This window comes from Manis javanica, chromosome 5 (genome assembly GCF_040802235.1).
Source record: "Manis javanica isolate MJ-LG chromosome 5, MJ_LKY, whole genome shotgun sequence".
Classification (NCBI taxonomy): domain Eukaryota; kingdom Metazoa; phylum Chordata; class Mammalia; order Pholidota; family Manidae; genus Manis; species Manis javanica.
This window is the reverse complement of record NC_133160.1, coordinates 138,156,058-138,181,067: the sequence shown is the minus strand read 5'-3', so window position 1 is coordinate 138,181,067 and position 25,010 is coordinate 138,156,058. Positions and strand designations below refer to the sequence as shown.

At 39.8% G+C, this 25,010-nt stretch overlaps 2 long non-coding RNA genes across 2 annotated transcripts in view; one reads left to right on the top strand and one right to left on the bottom strand.

Annotated features, from left to right (window-relative positions):
- Nucleotides 1-5,018: 5,018 nt before the first annotated feature.
- On the bottom strand, nt 5,019-20,284 carry LOC140849407 (uncharacterized). Its single transcript, XR_012131156.1, has 3 exons — nt 20,125-20,284; nt 9,754-9,969; nt 5,019-6,926 (listed from the first exon to the last, which is right to left on the bottom strand). It is a non-coding gene; the product is annotated as an uncharacterized lncRNA (long non-coding RNA).
- A 1,281-nt stretch (nt 20,285-21,565) lies between these two features.
- The window catches only part of LOC118969231 (uncharacterized), a 99,329-nt gene continuing 95,884 nt past the window's right edge, over nt 21,566-25,010 (top strand). The window contains exon 1 of the long non-coding RNA XR_005057176.2: nt 21,566-21,838. This is a non-coding gene — a long non-coding RNA (uncharacterized lncRNA). The remainder of the gene's footprint in view (nt 21,839-25,010) is intronic.

Genomic DNA, 25,010 nt, shown 5'->3' with positions numbered 1-25,010 from the left:
TGAGTATTTATGATATGTCAATGCAGATTCATCAGTGTTACTACAAATGTACCACTCTGCTGGGGTATGTTGATAATAGGGAGACTACACATATGTAGGGGCAGGGAATATGGGAAATCTCTGTACCTTCCCCTTAGTCTTCCTGTGAAGCTTAAATTGCTCTAAAAATTGTTTTTAATGAAAAGAAAAACATTAGAATACAAGAAAAGATAGGCTCTCTTGTTCCAAACTAATTACATAGGAACCACTAGGAATGAATAAGTAAGAGTTGTCTGGAGCTTAGTCTTGTTAAAGTTTGCAGGGGGCATCCAGGATACAAAGACTTTCAAATAGATTGTGACATCATTAGCATGCAGAATTCTGCTTGTAGTGGTAGTGTTGATGGGATGTTATCATATTGACTTGAATGGGACAAGGTACACAGAGTCCTCAGACCTGGGAAAGAACTGGAACCGTGCATTATTCTTGTCCCTCTGGGGAATTCAGGCTTTGGAATCACTTCACTGAATGGAACCAGCTTACAGAATAAATGCTTGGAGGTCAAACTGAGATACTTCATCCCCATTTCAGTCCTCTCAGGGTGGGGTTGGGCAATGCCTAAATTGCTCCAGGACTCACTCCAAGGAGTTGTCTTGGGGCCTCATGCTGGGACCAGTTTCTAGTAGGATGATCTACTTGATGGGCCAAGCACTCATCCTTGATGTCATAATATTTCTTTCACAAGATTAGCCTACTGGAATGGTGCTCACAAACCGGCATTGGGTGAGGCCAACTTAAATTTGATACAAGATATGATCAGGCTCTGGGCTATCATCCTCTGCCTCACCTTATGCTTGAGCCACATGTGTGGACCTGAGTTTCAGGACTTGCCCATGTTACGACTGCAATGCCACCTTCCAACATTAGCATCTCTATGCAGTGAGGTTGGTGGTCGGCATCATATACCATATGCCTACCACCTCCTCCCTACTTGCCTCTAAGGCAGTGATCCTAAATCGTTCATGGGCTCTTCAGTACCAAGCATAAGCACTGGCTTAAGCTATCTCCTTGAGCATTTACAAAACCATTCCCAGGAAGGGAAGCTTGGTGTGAAGACTTTGAAAAATACCTAAAAATATATAGTTTCAACCATTCCCAGAAGCCTGACAGACTCTTGACATCAAGCCCATTAAAGGTTGGTGACTACCTGGATGCTAATGGGGTATGAGGGCATTATGCACAGGTAGGGAATACCTGTTGTTGGTGATGTGGTATGGAAGGTGAGGGTTCAGTCAACATCAGTAGATCATGTGCTAGTAATGTAGAGACAACATGTTTGAACAATGTATTGTTCTATATTTATGGTATTGCATTTCAAATAGTAAATTTAACATGACCAGAAAAGGAATTATCATTTATATATTCCTGTATAATCTAGGTAAGACTTGGATTCAAGAAAGTCATTAGATGCCAGTAGTTAAGGGTGGCATGATGGATGATGGATGATGGATGGAGCAGTCATGAGTGTCTGAGTAAGAAAGGTGTCATGAGTAAGAATCTAATCAACATTAAATAAATGGCATTAGGAGGGTGGAGCTAAGATGGCGGCATGAGTAGGACAGTGGGAATCTCCTCCCAAAAACATATATATTTTTGAAAATACAACAAATACAACTATCCCTATAAGAGACCAGAAGACACAGGACAATAGCCAGACTACATTCACACCTGCCAGAACCCAGCGCCTGGTGAAAGGGGTAAGATACAAGCTGCAGCCCGGCGGGACCCGAGCACCCCTCCCTCCAGCTCCCAGTGGGAGGAGAGGAGTCAGAGCAGGGAGGGAGAGGAAGCCCAGGACTGCTAAACACCCAGCCCTAGCCATCCACACCAGAGTGCAGACACACAGTGCATGCATGGGGTGCTGAGAACTAGGGAAGCAGGATAGTAAGACCTGTGAGCAGGTCCCGAAGCTGGTGCCCCTGGGACAAAGAAAAGCAAGTGCTTTTTGAAACTCTTAAAGGGACAGGGACCCCACAGATGGACGGAAGCATCCTGGGTCACAGTCCAGCAGCTGAAAATTCCAGGGAACTCTGGGTGCACTAACCCCCTAGGCAACAGCTCTGAGACCACTCAAGGAGGTAAACAGCCAAACAGCCCCTCGTCCATTACCCCTCCGGGGCCCCACCATAGCAGAGCTGCAGCCTGAGGCTGGTCACGCCCACAGCAAGGGAGCTTCCTCCATACCGGCTAGGCAAGATACAGAGACCCAATCTACACACAATAGCCCAACATAAGCCACTAGGGGTCATAGTTGTCTTAGTAAAGAAAGGCCAGGAGCAAGTGGAAAGAGTCTTGACTCTCCCAGCTGACAGATGAATCAATAGCACACTACTGCACCTATCAACATGAAAAGGCAAAAATATTTGATCCAGACAAGACTAACCCAGACAGCTTCAACATCTTCTACATCTTCCCCTGAGAAGGAACCTGGGGAGATAGATTTAACGAATCTTCCTGAAAAAGAACTAAAACAAAAGTAATGACCATCCTGATGGACTTGCAGAGAAATATGCAAGAACTGAGGAGGGAGAATACAGAAATAAAACAATCTCTGGAAGGACTTCAAAACAGAATGGACGAGATGCAAGAGACCATTAATGGACTAGAAAACAGGGAACAGGAATGCAGAGAAGTTTATGCAGAGAGAGGTAAAAGGATCTCCAGGAATGAAAGAATTTTAAGAGAACTATGTGACCACTCGTAACGGAACAATATCTGCATTATAGGGGTACCAGAAGAAGAAGAGAGAGAAAAAGGGATAGAAAGTGTCTTTGAAGAAATAATTGCTGAAAACTTCCCCAAACTAGGGAAGGAAATGGTCTCTCAGACCACAGAGGTACACAGAACTCCCATGACAAGGGATCCAAGGAGGGCAACACCAAGACACATAATAATTAAAATGGCAAAGATCAAAGACAAGGACAAAGTATTAAAAGCAGCCAGAGAGAAAAAAATGTCACCTACAAAAGAAAACCCATCAGGCTATCATCAGACTTCTCAACAGAAACCCTACAGGCCAGAAGAGAATGGCATGATATACTTAATGCAATGAAACAGAAGGGCCTCGAACCAAGAATACTGTATCCAGCACGATTATCATTTAAATATGAAGGAGGGATTAAATAATTGCCAGACAAGCAAAAGTTGAGGGAATTTGCTTCCCACAAACCACCTCTACAGGGAATCTTAAAGGGACTGCTTTAGATGGGAGCACTCCCAAAAAGAGCACAAAACAAAATACCCAACATATGAACAACATATGAAGAAGGGAGGAGGAGGAATAAGAAGGAAGAGAAATAATCATCGGACTGTGTTTATAATAGCTCAATAAGCGAGTTAAGTTAGACAGTAATATAGTAAAGAAGCTAACCTTGAACCTTTGGTAACCACAAACTTAAAGCCTGCAATGGCAATAAGTACATACCTTTCAATAATCACCCTAAATGTAAATGGACTGAATGCACCAATCAAAAGACACAGAGTAATAGAATGGATAAAAAAGCAAGACCCATCCATATGCTGCTTACAAGAGACTCACCTCAAACCCAAAGACATGCACAGACTTAAAGTCAAGGGATGGAAAAAGATATTTCATGCAAACAGCAGAGGGAAAAATGCAGGTGTTGCAATACTAGTATCAGACAAAATAGACTTCAAAATAAAGAAAGGAACAAAAGATAAAGAAGGACATTACATAATGACAAAGGGCTCAGTCCAACAAGAGGATATAACCATTATAAATATATATGTACCCAAATACAGGAGCACCAGCATATGTGAAACAAATACTAACAGAATTAAAGGAGGAAATAGAATGCAGTGCATTCATTTTGGGAGACTTCAAATAAATGGCATTAGGAAACTGCAGAGGCAAGAGGACCCAACTTTTTTCAGTACACAGTTGGGAGTAATGACAGTATTACTATGTTTTTTCCTCATAGTTGGAGATATGAAATTTGCCAGAAATGATGCATTTGAAAGTAAAGAACATGAGAATATGGTCCTGGTCATGAACTAGAAGTGATGGTGCCTGGACATTATGAAGAATTTTCAAGTGTAGTAATTGGAAAATAAATATATAAGCACCTCTTTTCCACCTGTTAATTCTAAATCTTTCTGGATATACCTCATGATGCTGTGAAATATTTTAAAACCAAACTGTTTATATGGAAAGGGTTCCACAAAAATATTTGCCTGGGGTCTGCACACCCTTTGGGACCTAGTGATCAGGACAGTGGTGAAATTTCCCACTGTTGAAAAAATGAAAGCAGAAGCAGAGATGGAAGACCCAGAGCCCTACTTCCTCCAGTCCCTCCTTAATTCCTTCTTTCCTTTTTTCTGGAAGATCAGCAGAGACTCACTAAAACTCCACTGAACACAGTTGAAAATAAACCCATCTTTCATCAGCAAATTAATTCTAATCTAGGTAGAGGAATGGTACAGAGTAGGACTTCCCTTTCTCTTAATTAAAGTAAAACAATTGTTAAATATCACTGGATCATTAAAAAATCTGGAAAATATGTAATTCTGCACTAATTTTTAAAAATCAAGCACCAGGAATAAAATCACTTTATTAATACTAATTTGGAAGACACAAACTATCTTTTCAGTATTTTAATGAGTTTTAAAATTTTGTGATATTTATAACTACACCTGTTTTATTAAACAGTTACAGGTTTACTAGTTAGTGGTATTGTTTTATTTTGATTGTTAAAGCTAGCATGTGATCCTTGAAAATTTATAAACATAACTTTCAATGAAATTCTCACTGGATCTCCAAATATTTAGGCAAATATTATTTTCTATTGATTTTCTTTAATTTAAATATTTCATATTTATCTAAATACTTTGTTATTTATATTAATTTAAATATTTCAAATTTCTATGTAAATATAGTAATTTAGTAAGGATTTTTAATATTTTACTTGAAAATGCATAGATAACAAAATCAAACAGTAGTTATATTTTCTTCCAAACAACCAAATTTATCTCTAAAGTTTGTATTAGACCTCTCAGTGCAAAGTTGTATAAACCACAAAAATGAAATAATGTTTTACATTGCAAAAATTGTTATTTATACATTCAACTACCTAAATAACCAGCAATTACTCATATGTACAAATCAATGAGCAAATCTAATACTAATATGTCAAACCACTCCAAATTTTGTTCACTATTTATATATTATCCATTAAACATGAAAAAGAAATAATTCTATGTAAATCTCTTCTTTCTACCAATAGATGGCACTGAAAATGTGTAGATTTCAATAGTAAAACACATTCACCACTATGTTGAAGATACCTTCTTATCATGCACTTTCAGCTATGGTTTGAGTGAAGAACAACTATCAATTATAAAATTACTCTGATGTAAACAAGTGTTTCAATATGCAAATAAAATATAAAATGTTTGTAATGATGGACCATTACATCAAGAATATTTTACTTTACTGGTATTATAAGATTTATATTGTGCTCAACTAAAATTGTATTTTAGTTAGTAAACTGGATAACATGTTTTTCTCTATTATTTCATTATTATCTGGGAAAATTGCCATTTCCATTTTAGTCTGGGATGTTGGTGTTTATCTCAGTAAACTGTGTATATCAAGACTTTTGCAGAATTCAGAAGCATTTTAGCTTTGCTTAGGCTATTTGTAAATATATCCTACGATATTTAATGCTTAATAAAACTGGGAGCAAATATCTGAATATTTGTATTTGCATTAATTTTATTAGCAGTGCTCTTCATTTTACCCATGTGTAAGCAGTTAAAATTCTTCACTTCCCAGAATAAAATTCTGCTAGTTCAACCATTTAGAATCCTTTTAAATCTAGTTCATTCAAGAGGTTTGTTTCAATGAATCACAGAAAAAAAGCCTTATAATGTTCATTCTGAATTTTTAGCAGTTTTATTAAAATGATTTATTGCTGTAAGACAAATCCTAGTAATATCTCTATTTTATAACTGCATTTTATTGTGGGCTTGGTTGGAGTGATTTATTCAGATGTCCCAAGAAAATCTGAAACACTGTGTTGCTACAGCTATTAGATGGCAAGTGTGTTTTACATCATAATAATAAATATACATATTTTATACCCAAACTTTTTGATAATCAGATATTCTTCAGTAGTTTCAATGTTTTTATTGGATCACAGTGAAGTCTCATTATCTTACACAATTTGTCTGAACTACCTTTCCAGATCACTACTATTTTCTGCTCTTTCAGACTGTGTGTAAAACAAACATACCCAACATGGGGCTTTATTTAATTTTATTTCTATTGTCTCATCTCTGAGTAGAGATTGCTCAGTAGAAAATATTTTTCTTTCTCCCATTTGCTATCAGAAATTCAGCTTATCTGTTTTCTTCTTTCTGAGCTGCCAAAACCTTATTTCCACTCACATAACTACTTGTGAAGAAAAATACACACTCATCAGTCCCCCTTGATAACCCTCATCTCTTCAAACCACCATTCTCAGCTTGTATGTTTTTAGCATTTGTCGAATAAGACAGACAAAATATTTAATCACTATGAGGGACCAAAAAAAATGTCTTAAGGGGAAGATGTCTGTTTCTTTAACTTGAAAATGTAAGAAACGTTTCAGATATTGTCAAACATAGATGAATCTAGGACCATGTGGTAGTCATTCTCCAAGATGGCCCCTGACGATCCATACTTCTGGAATTTATACTGTTGTGTAGTTGTCTCCCACATTGTGCCAGAGTTGATTTGTATGACAATAGAAGTGATCGTATGCTGCTTACAAAATTAAGTTTTTGGAAGACTGTGGTTTCTGTTCGGGTACTCTCTTCTTCACTGTATCTCTGTCAGTTGCTTTGATACCATTGAAGAAACCAGATGCCATGCTATGGAAGTGCCACTGGAGGAAGAAGAGAGGTTTCCAGTCAACAGACTACAGGGAAATTGAAGCCTACCAAGAAATCATATGGGTGAGCTTGGAAGCAGATTTCCTAGTCCCAGATGAGCTTCGTGAGAAATGCTGAACCTGAAATACCAGTTAAAGTCACTTCTGTATTTTTGACACACAGAAACTAAGAGGAAATAACTGTGTGTTATTTCAAGCTGCTAAATTTTGGGGGTAGTTATGTGAAAATAACTAACTAATTCAGTCCTCAAATAATATTATCAGAAGTCTGTCAGAGTCTCTTTATACTTGGTTCTGATTATATTGGTTTACATCAATTACAGATGCAAATGGATTCAAGTGATCAAATGATGGCAACCATAGCTGAGTCCTTGTCACATGGATTCTGTATCAGGTATCTACATACTGTAACTTGATAGTCAAATCAGGCTTGCCACTCATTTTTGTAAATAAAGTTCTTTAGAACACAGCCCCATCAATTTGTTTATATTTTGTCTGCTACTTCTCTCCTGTCTCAGTTGCAGAGTTGAGTAGTTAAGACAAAGGCCATATTACTCACAAAGCCTAAACTATACTACATGATGAGCAGCGCACACCTTGGCTTACATCCTTTCAAATTAGTAACAACTACAGAAAGAAAAATAAAGACTCTGAAGTTGACAGAAAAGGTCTGAGAACCCTGATTTACCTATCTTGGGCATTGTGCCAGTTGAAGACAGGTGAAAATGTAACTCTAATTGGTTGAGTTTAGATCATGTGAGCATTCTTGCTTTTAGAGGAGTAGCATATCTACTCAAGCCAGGTGAAATTGGTTTCCCACAGGAAAAAAGGGTTTTCTTAGGAGAAATTAATAGTATCTATGTATACTTGGTGGGGAGTAGGAAAACTGAGTGAGATGTTCACATGAAAACATTGCAGAAATACACTACAGAAAAATAGCCACTCTAATGAAAATCACAAATAGGGATTTCAGAAATGCTCCAAAGAATCATGTTCTTTATTCCTAAAGACTGTATGAAATTCCCTTTCTTAGTAGGAGAATGGTGCCCTGTTCTTTCTTTTTACTCCTGAGGATGAAAATCATGTACTTCCCACTTCCCTGTTCTTAATTCTTTTCTTTTCAGGTAGATCTATTCCTGAGTTACACAATTGGGAACAGGAACAATAGCCATCATCTATGCAAGACCCAGAGGTCATGTACAAATTTGGTAAACTTCACTTAAAGTTCCACATTGCTAATATTAATCATTGAATTATTACAGTGATTTCATGATTTCAGATTCTTATACAACTTTTTGGCAATTTTTCATATAATTTTCAGGTAAAAACTGGTAGATAAATATTTTATTGCTATAGTGCCTCTAGTTCCCCTGGAAAATACTAATTGGAGTTTATCCAATCTTTCACCTTTTCTTCACCTGGTACATAATTTGGGCACTTTATATAAGCTCATGATTTCTTCAGAAATTGAGAAGCTCACACACATAAACAGGTGAGACAGCAAATCATGGACTTTGAATATATACTTAAATCTTTATTTTGCCATTTACTAACTGTGACAAGTTAATAAGTTAATTTGTCTTCTGAATTAAATTTTTCTCCTTCATAAAAATGGATATGGCCGTATTTACTTGGCAGAGATTTTTAGATTATATAGACCAAAGTCCTGAGCACATAATAAACACTCAAAAACCATTAGTGTCCTATAGTCTCAAAATTGTTTAGATCCTACAATTTAATCATCTGGCAAAGGACCATGGATGTTACATTTCTATTACAAGTAATACACAGCCAAGTTTAAATATAGCAGTAGAATATGCCCACTAGAAAAACATGTTTTTAAGAATCTGAGTTTTATAGGAAAACTGAGTGTAATTTTCTTTATATAGAATAGTCATGTTCTTGATTAAGTTGGTTGAATTCTACTAGTTAATTATGCCTCAATTGTATTAATTATGAGGAGAGTTTTCACCCAGCATTTTTTTCACTGATTAATCTTTGATCTAACTTTGGCTCCAGTACTCAGTGCAGATATAAGATGGTTTAGTCCCTTTAAGGACAATCGCTTTTTCTATTTTCTTAATTTTTAAACTGATCACAATTGATATTAGATTGTCCTCTACCACTATATTCTGGATTAAAATAACCAGTTTTCTCTACAAAATTATGTTTTATAACAGTGTTAATGCATGATGGATTAGAAGAGTATATTTCATTGGTAAAAAAATTCTTGGTGCCTGTGGATAAAGTAAAGGTTCTTGTGGCCTGGCCCTGGTTGGCTAGCTCACTACACACATGTGGACAATACATTGTTATTGACTCTGTATAAAGAGCTCTTCCCAGTGCTCTGGGCAACATGGTGTCATAGCTGCAAGGCTGCAGGAGAGCAGAGCAGAGGCTAAAGTGGTGGCAGCACCGAGGACAGAGACTGGGATGGCTGTGCGGGCAGAGAGGCCCAGAGGCAGAGAGCGGCTTGCTGCATGAAGACTCGCTCTGAATGGGTGAGATTTTAGTGGTTGACCAGCCACTGTGAAAATAAAGTTGGGTATAAATCCTTTCACTCCAAGAATGTTTTACTGCCATTTATTTATTTATTTATTTATTTTTGTATCATTAATATACAATTAAATGAGCAACATTATGGTTACTAAACTCCCCCTATTATCAAGTCCCCACCACATACCCCATTACAGTCACTCTCCATCAGCATAGTAAGACGCTATAGAATCACTACTTGTCTTCTCTGTGTTCTACTGCTTTCCCCATGCCCACCCCTCTACATTATGTGTGTTAACCATAATGCCCCCTTTTCCCTCCTTACCTCTCGCTTCCCACCTATCTTCCCCAGTCCTTTTCCCTTTGGTAACTGTTAGTCCATTCTTGGGTTCTGTGAGTCTGCTGCTGTTTTGTTCCTTCAGTTTTTGCTTTGATCTTATACTCCACAGTTGATTGAAATCATTTGATATTGTCATTTCTTTGGTCATCTGGAATCCATAGTGAACTTGCCTGGGGCTGAAATCCATTGGCAAGACAGTGCCTATAATACAGTAAGAACATAGGAGAGGAAATGAGGACCTCCCCTTCAGTTTTCATATTTGATGAAATGTTTAAGTATTCAGTTTGATTTCTAAAAATATCCTCTTTGGTTTTCTTATTTTTTTCTTAGGATTTTTTTTTCTCTCTCTAATGGCTTTAATTTGCTGTTGGGTCACATTCTTGACTCTTGCATTTCCAACCTTTATGACTTGCAGCAAAGAGCTCTATGCTCGTGGGTTGGTAATTTTCTCTACACTGACAGCTACATGAAATCATGGAGCTCAGAAATCTCTCTTATTTCCTGTTCTTCTGACATATATATCCATGTACCTATCTTTAAACACATGAGAGATTCTTAGAATCAATACCTCTGAGAATATAAACCATCTACAGAACTTCCTGCCATCATTAATATGATTTTACTCTTCCTCTATTTTCCTCAACATAACTTTACTTTCCAGAAAATTATTGGCTAGGAAGAAACATGTTGCAAATAACATTATTGTTCATTCCAGGAAAATTCTGAAAGACCTGTCAACTCTTCAGTAGAAAGCCCAAAGTGTAGTTTATACCCCATGGCTCTCTGACCCCTTGTAAAATTCTCACCTTGCTGTGTCCACCAATCATTAATCATGATACCATGGTCCTACCTAGTCATCACAAAGCCCTGAACTCCCACACCCCATTTCTCTGTCTTAAATTGAAAGACTCACCTTAAACTAGTCTTTAAAATCTCATAAATATTCCAGCTTTGCCCTTTTATTCTCTGAGATGCTACTAAAACTGTGAAGCATTGCTCTCAGCACAGTAAGCATTAATTCAGCTTTGTCATCTCAACACACTATTTGGTGATATTTTGGGGATTCAGCAACCAACATATCTAAAACCAAATGAGTATTTCTTTTCTTAGTAACTCTTGCTCTCCTTTATTCTTACTACAGTTCTGATAGAAAAGTTGATTTCAGTTTCAGATTACCTGGTTTGTTTCATGGATTTGAAGTAGTGCTCTAATATGTCTATACTGAAAATAATAACAGACCACACTTATTAAATTCAGACTCTTCTAAGTTCTGGGTTAAGAACTTCAGCCTACTTATATATTTATATATTCAATCATTGATCTTTCTTCCCTTAAATTGATATTCCATAATTTCCTATGTAAGTCTATTTATTAACAACACTGATATCAACATTCACCAATGGCTGGATAGAAGAGGAACTATTTTTGCCATGTTTTTCTTCCAAACTATCTTCACATCTTGTCATTTCTGTTTTAGAACTGTAATTTTTAACTTCATTCCAATCTTACAGCAGCTTCAATACATTTTATGACCCTAACTAGTTATAATAAATTCTTAATTTTTCTTCCCTGGCTTTAGAATAATTCTTAATACTATTAATGCCACAAATGAGCTGGATTTTTAATGTTGATTTTAGCTTAAATATGCAAAAAATCATAAATATATTCTTTACTGAAAGGCTGATAAAATAAATACATACAATGTGATTAGGAATAGCATAATAGGTCCAGATGCTCGTATATCAATAAAAATGTATGAACAGTACCTGGTCCATAATGAAAAATAAATGTTTGTGGAATAAATACATGGAATTAATGGGTGAAAATAAAATTTGGCTCCTATGGTATACACTATTTATTCCAACATCAACAGTCTCTTTTCCTCCTTCTTAAGAAAACTCTAACTTTTCATGTAATACATCATGACCAGGAATAAGGGTCTTCACTTGCAGTTAGTTGATCATGTGACTAACTTTCATTCAAGGAAACGCTTGTAGATATATTATATGGAAATATGCAAAGCCTCCTTAATACATAGACTTCTTTCCAAAGATGAAATAACCCAAAGAGCTATTTCAGGACCCCTCATTTGCTTGGACGCCTTCTGTATATATTTGTAACTAAATTTCCAAGTTATCTTCATTCGAGTGTATTATTTATTTCCTCTCAGGATCCTGACTGATACTACACTTTTGAAACATAATTCATAATTTATAACTTCTTTCCTTTAGATTTATCTCTGATCTAACACCTGCAATTCAATATGAAGGGTCATTGCTTACAATTTAACTATAGTTTATACAGTTATAACTTTTCAGATCCTCTCTATCTTTAGTTTTACCAGCATTTTTATGTTCGAATCTTTTGACAATTTTGTTCATCTGATCTCAGAGATCTTAGAGATCTTAAGCAGGTTGATTATTTTTAGCAAATTGTATGCTGTAAGAATCTGAATATTTCAACAAAAATTTCTGATAAAAATATCTCCTAAATCAAATAAATGTAGTAACGTCAGCATAATAATTAATAATAAAATGTAAACAATTAGCATGAGCATACTTCACAGTGTATCATTTTTAAAATAATACATGATTACAACAGTGGCTGAGAATGAACCATAGAAAGTAGTTAATTACAGATTTAGAGAAACATCATGAGGGAAATCCATTGCTCCAAGAATTGAATTATTCCTATACTAAACAATTCATCAGTGAGAATTGCTAATTGCTGAGTAAGGTAAAGTAGAATGCATATGCCACCTCTGCAACACAGAGCAATTAAAAGTCCTGGAAATAAAAAACAGAGTGCTTGCCCTGTGGATCTCGTTAAGATGAAATTGGTAACATATTTAAATAGGGTGGAATCTGAATGGCATTATATGAGTAAGGGTATTATAGATTGATAGGTATTAATCATATCAGTTAAAGGAATAAAATAGAAAAAATAGAAAAGGAAGACTGAAGATATTTACAGCAAATGAGTGGGAACAAAACTCAGAGAAAGAAAATCTTTATAGTATAAGCAATTAAGCATAGTCAATGTATTTGCAATTTAAAAAAATATTGTATTTGATCTGCTTTCCTTATTTCTTAAATTAAGTATACACATTAAAGAGATGTTATTGAGTTTAAATAATGACAAGAGATGTTAGCAGTAATAGACACAAAAATTTAGTTTATTTCTCTAAATGCTCTTACTTGTAACTTAAAATTAGGAATTACTTATTTTTAAAAACATTAAATAGAATTTTTCTAACTACTCTGCAGCATATAAATCAAAATAATTTTTATATTTTCTTTTGAAAATGTTCTAACAATTTACTTAATTTATTTATTTTGAGAAATTTTGCCACCGATACCTGTAAGGCTGGAGGCATCAGGGGAAGGGGTGAGCCTGATGGACAAGCTCAGGCCTCACCAAACGAGGTGAAAAGACCAGCAGGTTCTGGTCTGACAACATTCCAGAGCCTGCTCAGATAACACTCCCAACTAGAGCCTTTCCCCTAAGCTAAAGATTAGTGGTAACTTTCCAGTACCTGGCTAAAGGCCAATGAGAGACCCCAAGGTACCCTAGATGAGCCAATCCTCACGCCACTGTACACCTTTGCTCTCCCTCCCACTGCCTTCTCTAAAAACTTGCTGCCTGCCCTTCTGTGTGTGACTGCCCAGGCCTGTGTTTCAGACCGCGGAACATCACCCAGGGATTGCGTTCAAATAAACTGCCTGTCCCTTTGTTGCCTCTCCTCACCTGCTTATTTTGGTTGGAATTTATTGGAATTTATCTTACATTTGGTGCCAAAATCCCGGGAAGGAGCATGAGCACAGGCCCCGACTGGCCACCTCTGGCCCCACCCCCTCTTTCCCCCAACCCGGGACCTCAGCCTGCTTTCCGCTGCGTGGACTATTTTCCGGTGAGTCCTTCAGTTTCCCCGGTCTGTTTCCCTTACTAACTCCATTTCACCTGGTCCATTAGAGATCGTATGTATGTCTAGGGGGGCATCTGGCCCCTGGGCATTCAGCCCACCCTCTGCAGGCATTCTGCCCACTCCTGGCCCTGTGGTATGGGAGACATCCCTACCCCAGGCCCCAGGACATCTGCGGGCATCCAGCCCGCCCCTGGCCCTGTGTTGTGGGAGACGTCCCTCACCCAGGCTACCAGAACGTCTCCCCTGACTTGGTGCACTTGGGACGCTGGGCATTCCTCTCAGCAGGATTAGTTGGGGGGTGACACAGACATGGGGAACCAGCCCTCGAAAGCAGAGGCTCAGACTGCATTGGTGTCTCATTTCTAATTTAGCTACTCTTGGGAAGTTCGCAAATGGAAGCTGGTCTTCCTTTGCTCTCAGGCCTGGCTTCAGTATCCCTTGGACAACCAAACTCGCTGGCCCCCTGAGGGAACTTTCGATTTTGGCCTCCTCACCAACTTAACTAATTATTGCCATTGGAGCGGAAAGTGGACTGAAATCCCATATGTGCAGGCTTTTTGGACTCTGCGCACCCACCCAGATTTGTGTGTTAAGTGTACTCCTTCCCAAGTTTTGTTAGTTGAGGCCTCCACCAAAGACCGCCAATCTCTACCCCTCCTGTTACTGGGAGGCTCTTTGACGGACTTGGTGGAGGATTTCAGCTACCCCCTATCCGCTCCTCCAGGCCCACCACAGGGGCCAGCTCCCTTCCTCAGTGTATCTCTCCTCCATCTTGTTCTCCTTCTCTTCCAGTTTCTCTTCCATCTTGTTCTCCTTCTCTTTCAGTTTCTCCACCACCTTGTTCTCCTTCTCTTCCAGTTTCATCACCATCTCATTCTCCTTCTCTTCTGGTTTCTCCGCCATCTTGCTCTCCTTCTCTTCCAGTTTCTCCACCATCTTGTTCCCCTTCTCTTCCAGTCATGCTACCATCTTGCTCCATAGGTGCCAACTCCACTTTGGATAAAACAGATAAAACTCCCACATACCCCAGTCCCCTGCCTTCAAGCTCTGCATTGATTCCCAAGTTGTATCCCCCACTGCCAAGGTCGCCCCCTCCGTCCCCTCCTTCGAACCCACCACCATCTTACTCACCATGGCTGGCACCCAAATGGTCTAGCCCTCCTGTAATCCGCTCTAAGTCACAGCGGTCTCAAGCTCACATGATGTCTCCTCTGAGTGAGGTAGCGGGGGCTGAAAGGGTAGTGCAGGTTCATGTTCCTTTTTCTCTGGCAGACTTATCCCAAGTAGAACAGTGATTGGGGTCCTTTTCCTCCAACCCCGTAATGTTCGCTAAGCAGTTTAAATATCTCACTCAAGCTTACAAGCTCACCAGGCACGATATACATGTAGTCCTCCAATCCACTCTAACCCTGGAGGAATATGACCATGTCATGGCAGCAGCTCTAATCCTGGAGGAATATGACCATGTCATGGCAGCAGCACAGCACTGTGCCAATGAAGCCCATGCCACAGATGAATGGGAACCTATGGGCAGGGAAGCTGATACTCTACAGGAACCCATGTGGGATTATAATACTCCCGAGGGTGAGGTGTGCTGGGATCGCATGGCTCACTATTTATTGGCAGGTATGAACCCAATCACCCAAAAGGCTATCAATTATGATAAGCTTAGAGAGATTACCTCGAAGCCTGATGAGAACCTGTCAGAATTCCTCAAGTACCTAGAAGAAACTCCAGGAGCTTTTACTAAAATTTACCCGGCCTCAGTATTAGGTTCCTCTCTCCTAGCCATGCATTTTATAACTCAGTCAGCTCCTGACATCAAGTGCAAGCTTAAAAAGGGTGAGGATGGTCCCCAGATCCCTCCAGGAGACCTGGTAGATATGGCATTTAAAGTTTTTCATGCCCGAGAGGACGAGAACAAGAGGAGGTCAGCTGCCCGAATGGCAGAATAGACTCGCACCATAACAGCAGCTCTGCAGCCGGCTCGTGGAGATCCTTGGGGTGTCCCTGAAGATCGACTTGAACCTCCAGGCCCTTGTTTTTGGTGTGGTGAAGAAGGGCACTGGGCACGGAAGTGCCCCAACCAACCATGCAGACCAACCGTGCCCCAGCTGCGGTAAGTGAGGTCATTGGAAAGTAGACTGTCCACTTGGGGGCAGTCCTCCTCTGGTGGCAGAGCCCCATGGGGGACAGACACCCTCAAAGGACTACCCTTCAGACCTGTTGGGCATTCTCAAAGACTGAAGACGTCTGAACTCAGACACTCCAATCACCCTTGCTGAGCCCTGGGCCAAGCTGTGGGTAGCTGGTAAGCCCATCTCCTTCTTGGTGGATATGGGGGATACCTACTCTGTTCTCCCCTCCTTTAAAGGGCCTTTGAACCCTGTTAAGGGCTCCATAGTTGGGGTCATGGGAACCCTCTCCAAGCCTTTAGAGACAGGATACTATCCTTTCTAGGATTGGCAGGGTTTTTCAGACACTGAGTGCCTAACTTTGCCCTTCTGGCCAGACTGCTTTATGTGTCTGCCATGGAGACTCCTACTGGGCTGCTGACTTCACCCACCAAGGTGGCTTCTGCTTTCAGTCAGTTGCGGGATGCGTTGCTTTCATGCCCCCTGTTAATGTTCCCTGACTTAACTAAGCCCTTTACTCTATATACAGCAGAGAGGGCAGGAGTGGCAACCGGAGTGCTGGTACAGCCAGTAGGGCCGGGGTACCATCACATTGCCTTTATCTCCAAACAGTTAGATACCACTGCCAGGGGTGGCAACCTTGCCTCTGAGCCCTGGCAGCTGCAGGAAGTCTGGCCCAAGAAACCCTGAAATTAACCCTCCAACAGCCCATTACTGTGTATTCCCCATACCAGTTACAGGACCTTCTGAGTCATAAATCCCTGGCCTCCATGAGTCCTTCAAGGGTACAAGAATTCCATCTTCTGTTCATTGAACATCCACAGATAACCCTACAAGTCTCTCCACCGCTTAACCTAGCCTCCTTGCTTCCCGTCAGCGATCAGGCAGATCAGCCCACTCATTCCTGTGTAGAAGTTGTAGAGGCTCTTAGGAAACTTAGAGAGGGCCTACAGGATGTGCCCCTCGAAGACCCTGACTTGACTTTTTTGTGGATGGAAGCTCGGGGAAGGGGAGTGATGAGGTGCAAAGGGCAGCCTATGCAGTGGTGACTCTGTCACACGTGATAGAAGCAAACCTACTCCCATCTAGGACCACCTCCCAGAAAGCCAAATTAGTAGCTCTTACCTGGGCATTACACCTGGCAGCTGGGAAGAGGGCCACAATTTATACTGACTCTAAATATGCCTTCCTAATTACACACACTCATGCTGCAATTTGGAAAGAAAGGGGCTTCCTTACCACTAAGGGAACCCCGATCATCAATGGTAGGGCTATCAGCTGCCTGCTACAGGCCCTTTAAGGCCCCAAAGAAGTGGCCATCGTGCATTGTAAGGGACATTAGACTAGAAACAATCCAGTAACCAGAGGTAATGAGTTGGCAGATACCACGGCCTGAAAATTAACATCTGGGTTAATCCTCTGTGCTGTTTCTTTCCCCCTCTCTATTGCCCCAATATCCTGATGATGAATGGTGACTGCTTCTACATCAAGGGGGGACGTTGGGAGATAAGGGATGGATATATCTTGGAGGATGAATTGCCCTCCCCCAAGCCCAAGGCAGAGATGTCATATCTAAAATTCATCAGTTTCTACACATTGGGCTGGATGCCATGCACCGGTCTCTCTCCCCCATATTTGCCCCTTATGGTCTCTGCAAGGCCATAGATCAGGTGCACCAAGCCTGCACTACTTGTCATCATGTCTCATCTCAAGGTGCTCTGAAGATCCGGATGGCCCTCCACCAGATGAGAGGAACCATCCCCGGACAGGACTGGCAGGTCGATTTCACCCACTGCTTAAACATAAAAAGCACAGGTATTTACTAGTTCTGGTTGATACCTTTTCAGGGTGGATTGAAGCCTTCCCCACCAGCCAAGAGACAGCTTTGGTAGTGACACAGACATTGATGGGACATATCATCCCCTGCTTTGTCCTGCCTGCCTCGCTACAGTCAGACAATGGGCCTGCTTTCATCTCTCGGGTCACTCAGCTAACAGCCGAGGCTCTCAATAGCACCTGGAACCTCCATATACCCTACCACCCCCAATCATCGGGTAAGGTCAAAAGGGCTAATGGTCTCTTAAAAGACCAAATAACTAAGCTGTCTCTAGAGGTAAAGCTCTCGTGACCCCATCTTCTCCCCATCACTCTCACTCGGCTGTGTGCTGCCCCCCAGGGACCAGCTGGACTAAGCGCATTTGAGCTGATGTATGGCAGGCCCTTCTTACTAAACACAGGCCTGCCCGCTACCTTTGGCCTCCTACCTTCCTTACTTTACACTGTTGAGACATCTTCTTAGGGAACATGCAGACCAACTCCTACCCCAACCTACGTCATCCAGCAACCCAGGAGACATAGTGATCCTTCAGCCAAGAGGTGAGGTACTCCTAAGAGTACTCCAGCCAAAATCTCTCCAAACCCGCTGGACAGGGCCTTACACATTAATCCCCACTACACCCTCAGTAGCCAAACTACATGGGCACTCCTCCTGGAATCATCTTTCTAGACTCAAATGGCTACACAGACATGATGAATGGGTCTCTTGTGAGGTGGGTCCTCTTAAGCTGCAGGTTAGTCATGTCAAGTACAATGAGCCAGATGAATAGCCCTATGGTCTCCAGGCAGAGTTATTCTGCATGGAAGTTTGAGCTCCAACTAACTCTTTATGGAATCAACTGAGAAGTAGGCACCCAAAGTTGCCCACGTGTAGGTTGTCAGGCACTGATTCAAATACTGGTACACAAGACATCTTAAACATTTTCTCAAACTCTATGCTGTGCTTTCTGTATGACCAAATCTCTCATACATATGTTTTCCAGTCTGACATGTATGGGGGATGTCATCCTGAATTAGACACATGTAGAGTTCATGCAGTAGAAAAAACAGCAAGAGGTGTCTCTGACAACATGTTCTTCAGAATATGAGATAAGTTATACATTACCATTAGTGACATATGGGATCCATGCTGGGAAAAAGGAGTACAGGGCAAGCTATATGATAGTTACCAATGGTCCCCACAGGGCACAGTATACATCAAGAGGGAATGGACCACTGTAAATCCCACTCTCACGGAAGTTCTAAACACCCAGGCACAAGTATCAAGTAATATTCTAAAAACAGAACAGGCACTAAAACAGAAGATTCAGTCGGACCCCTACCCCTACTCTCTATGACCAGCAGGAGTACCACTTTCCTGGGCTGGAGTCATTAGAGAAACAGTGCAGTTTCTTAATGCTTCACATATCCTCAGCAATGTGTCTGATTGTTTCCTCTGCGCCTCCCTCCAATGCCCCCCGGTGGCGGCAGTTCCCATTAGTTTTTTCTAGGCTCAACCAGTAAACTCTGGAAAAGACTGTGGCCTCCCTTTAAGTGAGGTACTGATGTGGAAAATGAGCCTTAAGCCCGAAGCTCGACATAGGTCTGGGGCCACCAGAAAATGGCACGAAGAACCATCGTCCCCACTGACCTGCTACCTGACCCAGCATTCCACCATCTCAGAATTGTCAATGGGAAGCCAATGCTGACAACGGGTAACCGTAGACACTCCAATCTCCCTTCAAGGGGGCGGGTTCTTCTGGTGCAATAATATGCTTACCCAATGCATCAACAGCACCATGGTAGGACCCTGCTTTTCAGTGATGCTGGTGCCCCAGCTAACATTGTACAGCAAACCTGAGGTAAGACAGGCGCTAGACGAATGGTCTATATATCAAAATACTAGACAGAAGAGGGTGGTTTTTCTACCTGTGCTAGTGGGAGTGAGCCTAGTTACTGCAGTGGCCATGGCCGCCACAGGGGCAGGAGCATTAGGGCATAGCTTAGTCATCTCTCAGAGTCTAGCAAGTCAATTGGCGGCATTAGATGATAGAGTCAGCCTAACCTTGAGAGAAACCTTGACCTCCCTTATTTCCCTCCAGCGACAACTTACTACCCTTGCCCAGGTCACCCTTCAAAATCTGTAGGCCTTAGATCTGCTTATCGCAGAAAAGGTTGTAACCTGTGTTTTCTTGCAGGAAGAATGGTGCTACTATATCAATGAGTCTGGGGTCGTAAAACAAAATGTAAAAAAATCTACAAGAACTACAAAAAGACCTCCACAAAACATGAATACCTGAAGGTGGCCCTTATGGGTGGCTTCAGTCTCCCAAAATGGCCTGGCTAATGCCTCTGCTAGGCCCCTTAAAAACAGTTTGTGGTTTACACTTAATTGCCCCATGTGTTTTCAAGTTCCTTAACAGCACATGGCAGAATTTTCACACATAAAAGTTAATCAACTGTTGCTGCACAAGTACTCACCCCTCTCGACTGAGGCTTCTCCGGCTGTCAACCAGCCTTAACCCCCCCAACGATGCCCCTTGTCCGCCAGAAGTAGCCAGATAGAGTTATCACCCATTATGACCAAAAGGCTGAAATGTAAGGCTGGAAGCATCAGGAGAAGGGGTGAGCCTGATGGACAAGCTCAGGCCTCACCAAACGAGGTGAAAAGACCAGCAGGTTCTGGTCTGACAACATTCCAGAGCCTGATCGGATAACACTCCCAACTAGAGCCCTTCCCCCAAGCTAAAAGATTAGTGGTAACTTTCCAGTACCTGGCTAAAGGCCAATGAGAGACCCCCATGTACCCTAGATGAGCCAATCCTCACGCCACTGTACACCTTTGCTCTCCCTCCCCCTGCCTTCTTTAAAAGTTTGCTGCCTGCCCTTCTGTGTGTGACTGCCCTGGCCTGTGTTTCAGACCGTGGAACATCACCTGGGGATTGCGTTCAAATAAACTGCCTGTCCCTTTGTTGCCTCTCTTCACCTGCTTATTTTGGTTGGAATTTATTGGAATTTATCTTACAATACCTAGGTCATTTCTTTCCAGACATACCATAGTTTATCTAGAATAAAATTTTGCCATCATTTAATTTAACATTTGAACTAGATTAGAGTATACATACTGTTGTTTATATTAGAAATCATACTTTCACTACAATAATACAGTTATACTCAATACTTTCAATGAGATCCCATGCTGAGCATGAAATTAGCTTTTATCACAAAAAGGATGATCTAACAAATGTCCAATACCAGAAAACCTGAAGGCATAAAAAGGAATATGCTGGAGTCCAGCTCCAGCAAGTCCAGGAGTCCCTGAAGGAGGAAAGGCATCGGCAACTGACCAAATGAATGAGGACAGACACTAGCAAAAGCTGAGCCTGGCCTGTTTATTGACAGAAACCTCAATATATAGGCGATTGGTTACATGAAATCATCATAAAATCATCATAAGGTGTATGTCATTCAGTGATTTATGGCACAATCTACTTCTCGGAATGTTCCCCTGCTTTCCCAACCATGAGAGGTCACCATGTTTTCTTCTTCAAAATTTTCCTGTAGCTCTCATACCTTTAGATTCTAATCTCAGGTTAAATTTCTACAAGGCAACACAATGTCTTCTAAATGTGTCTTAAAACTTGTTTAACTGGTCTCTCAGCTAGGCTCATTGTGATGTATGTTTTTTCTATAGTTCCCTGAAACCATTTACAGTAGAATGAGCAGCACTCAGTGTGCTGACTATAACAATGCTTACCGTAATTTCTAGTAATGATTTTTAAGGGAACTCTTACCAAGATTTTTCCACCTGTTTTCCTGACCCACACTCATGTGAGTCACCTCTTGTTTTTCCTGGGGGCCAAGCTGGCCAGGGAGTTGTACCCTGAAGTCACCTGAACTTTCTTCTATTTTCCAACCCAGGGATAATAACCCACCAGCCTGAGGGGAATGTGCAGGGTCACAAGCTGAGTTTTATGATTGCTTTACGGCTCATAACAGTCCTTTCTCTAGGGGCTTTTTCTGATTCGTGAGGGCTGTTTGGATTGGGGGAACGGTCAGATTAAGCAATAGAAGAGATATCAGTAGCTTCCCCTCTGGAGGCCCACTGTGCCGCAGCCATCCACCGGCTTCCTGGGCTGTGCCATCAGGCAGGTGGAGTAGGTCAGCTCCCAGCAGGAATATATGCATCTCACAGGTAATAGACAAAATTTCCATTTTTTGGAAATATTTACTTATAATTGAACTGCATCTGTATAGTTCTTTTAAATGATTGATGTTGTCATGGATTTCTCTTTTGATTAAAACAGTCTTGTAAGTAATCATCAAGGCCCAGGGTTTACATTTCTCATGGGATTGCTGTAAATATATGTGAAATTGTATTTTAAGAAAGAACAATACATTTTTTTCCCCACTTTTCTTCCCTTTTTGTGGGGAGGGGAGATAAAAAAAGACACTGGTACAGTGGAAACAGAAACAGATATGATGAATCAAAAAATGGGTCAGAGCCCCAGTTCTGCCCTGACTTCATATTTGGTTTGATTCAAATCAATTAATTTCTCTGCACCTCATTTTCCATATCCATAAAGTTATAGGATTAGAGCAGGTGATACCAAAGTTTCCTTGTATGTGTAAAAGTATGTGATTCTGACCTAAACATTTGAAAAATATTAGGTAATCTTTGAAAAATACAAGTGAGAGTTAGTATAATGCAGTTACAAATGCCTAGATACAGATTCTGGTTTATTAGACTAATTAGCTATATGTTTCCTAGCAGAAAATATCATTATATTTTTAATGTGCAGAAAATGAAATTGAAATTAGTTAAGTGACACAAAACATATAGAGATCCTAAAGTTATTTCTAAGCAAACAGTTTAGATACATGAAGATCTACTTAGAGGTATTTATTAATCCTTTCTCACCAAGGCATTGATTTGCTATGTTGGGACACTAGACACAAGGTCCAATCTATGTCTTCTCTTCAGATGTCTTACTTTTCTTAAAATCCATTTTGTTCTTGTTTAAACTGTAACTCAAATGCTTCTTACTTTCTGCTGTCACTCTTCTTCTTAACTGGCTGACGAGATCACATCCGAGTGGTGCTACCGTATCCCAGATGCCTCTGTGTTCTCAGGACTTTTCCACCTTGTAAATTTTGATCACCCCTACTTAAACTTACAATGGCAGGCTTAAACGGCTCTTAGGAATATCTAGTCTTTCAGATGATAAATAGATTCCCAGGGAGTACTGCCAGGGGGTCACATCACTCATAAATTAGTTCTATTGCTTCTTTTCTTTTTTATTTTCTAATTTTTATTATGGTAAATAACCGAGAATAGTATAATAAACTCATATGTGCATCAGTCCGATTAAACAATTATTAAGAGATGGACAATTTTGTTTTTTCAATATATATTCCATTGCCCTTGCCTCCATTAAATCTAAAACAAATCTAGTCCCCATATCATTTCATCTATAATGCTTCAGTATCTACCTGTAAAAATGGGACCTTTTTTCTTAATATAACTATAATTATCACATCTAAAATAGTTTATAATCATTCTTAAGTATCATAAGCTTATGTCTTTTATGTCATCCAGATTATAGCAGAGTGGGTGTTCAGGAAAAATGATTAAGGGTGTTTGAAATAAGAGAAACATCTATTGCTTTTTTCCCTAATTTTTAACATGTGTGTTTACCTATTACTATGAATTCTATATGATTTTGTTGTATTCAGTTTATCATAGGGGTAGTATTATAACCCCCCAAATATAATCTCATTTTATAAGGTGATTTCTACATACCCTAAATGAATTGAGAGTCAATCTAGTATTTTTTTAGCATCTGAGTAGAAAGTATGTGATTGATCTCATTCAAAAAGGAAATTTGTCTTAAGAATGTTACAAAGAAAGTAATTATGGGAATTAAAGGTGCAGTAAAATAGAAAAGAGTAGAGCAGAGGTACAGAAATGTGGAGACACTTTTTTGTGAACCTCAGCAAGTGGTACACAGGGAGAGCAGAGTGTAAGAGGTAGATTATCAGTATGTAAAAAAGATATATGTCCTCTCTCTGACCCTTAGCCTGACTCTTAAGTCTCTCTCATACCTCTACATACCCACAGGATCCTTGACATTTAAAGCAGAGTATTTACAGTAATGCTAAATAACTCTGATCTCAAATAGCACTATTAATCTATTTAAATGTTATGCATGGTGCTGAGTGTAAACCTATTCAGCAAAGTTCACAAATAACAGCAAGTGCTTTCATCAATTTCTTCTACAGTTAACACTGTATGGCTATCTTTCTCTAGTACAGCTGGAAGGTCAAGCCCAATTTCTTAAGGAATTTTAATATACATTAAAATTCACATATCTTCATTGAATTCAGTGTCTATTGATGTAGTACTATCTTTAAAAATTGTGGAATTATGTCAACACAGACTTCATTTCTTGAGACTAATTAATAGATTAATATGCCATTTTAATTTATGCAAAAAATTTGCTCAAGTAGAATTGGGAGAGAAAGAGAACAGGTGGGATTAATGATTTACATTCTTTGCAGATAACAATAACCTGGCATTCTAGGAAAGTCTCAGCTTTATTATAATGGAATTTTTTACTCTTGGAAGCATAGACTTGAGTGCCATTCTATCTTTGCTCCTCCATCTCCGTAGCTCTTTAAGTAAATGTGCCAACATGCAGGCTACTTAACATCATAGACATGGTGTATACACATGTAGATAAGTGACAGAATAAATCTAAGCCATAAATAATTTACATACAACATAACCTTATATTTAGCACAAATCATTTCTAAAACCTATTACAGGACCTTCAGTCTTATTAATGAGATTAAAATTTAAAGGAAATACTTATATGCTAATTCCTAGGCAAATAAAATATTCACTTCTTTGTAGAGTTAATTTTAATTTGTTTAACTTAATAGTTTCATCATGTAGAGTTTGATGGAATAACCAGTGATGAATGTTAAGACTATAATGCTTTTTAATGGATGATAAATCTTTAAAGAAGAATTATACTAATAAAACTCAGTATTCATAATATGGGATTAATTCAGAACTCATGTTGCAAATAAAAAAGAATGTTTTCTTTATTTTAAATTCATTTTCAAGGGTTTTTTTGTTTGTTTAATTCTATTAAACAGTGTTAATTACTTTAGACTTTAATTTAAAAGGCCAGTTTGATTTTCTTTATGGGAGACTAAAATAGCAGAATACAAATGTCATTATTAAACATTTGTTTAAAAAATGATTCTCTTAGTATTTGCCTTGGTCAGCTAGAGACTTCTCACCAGTTTATTATAAAGGATTCACTTCATGTGCCCTAACTTGAAAACTTCCATTTTTT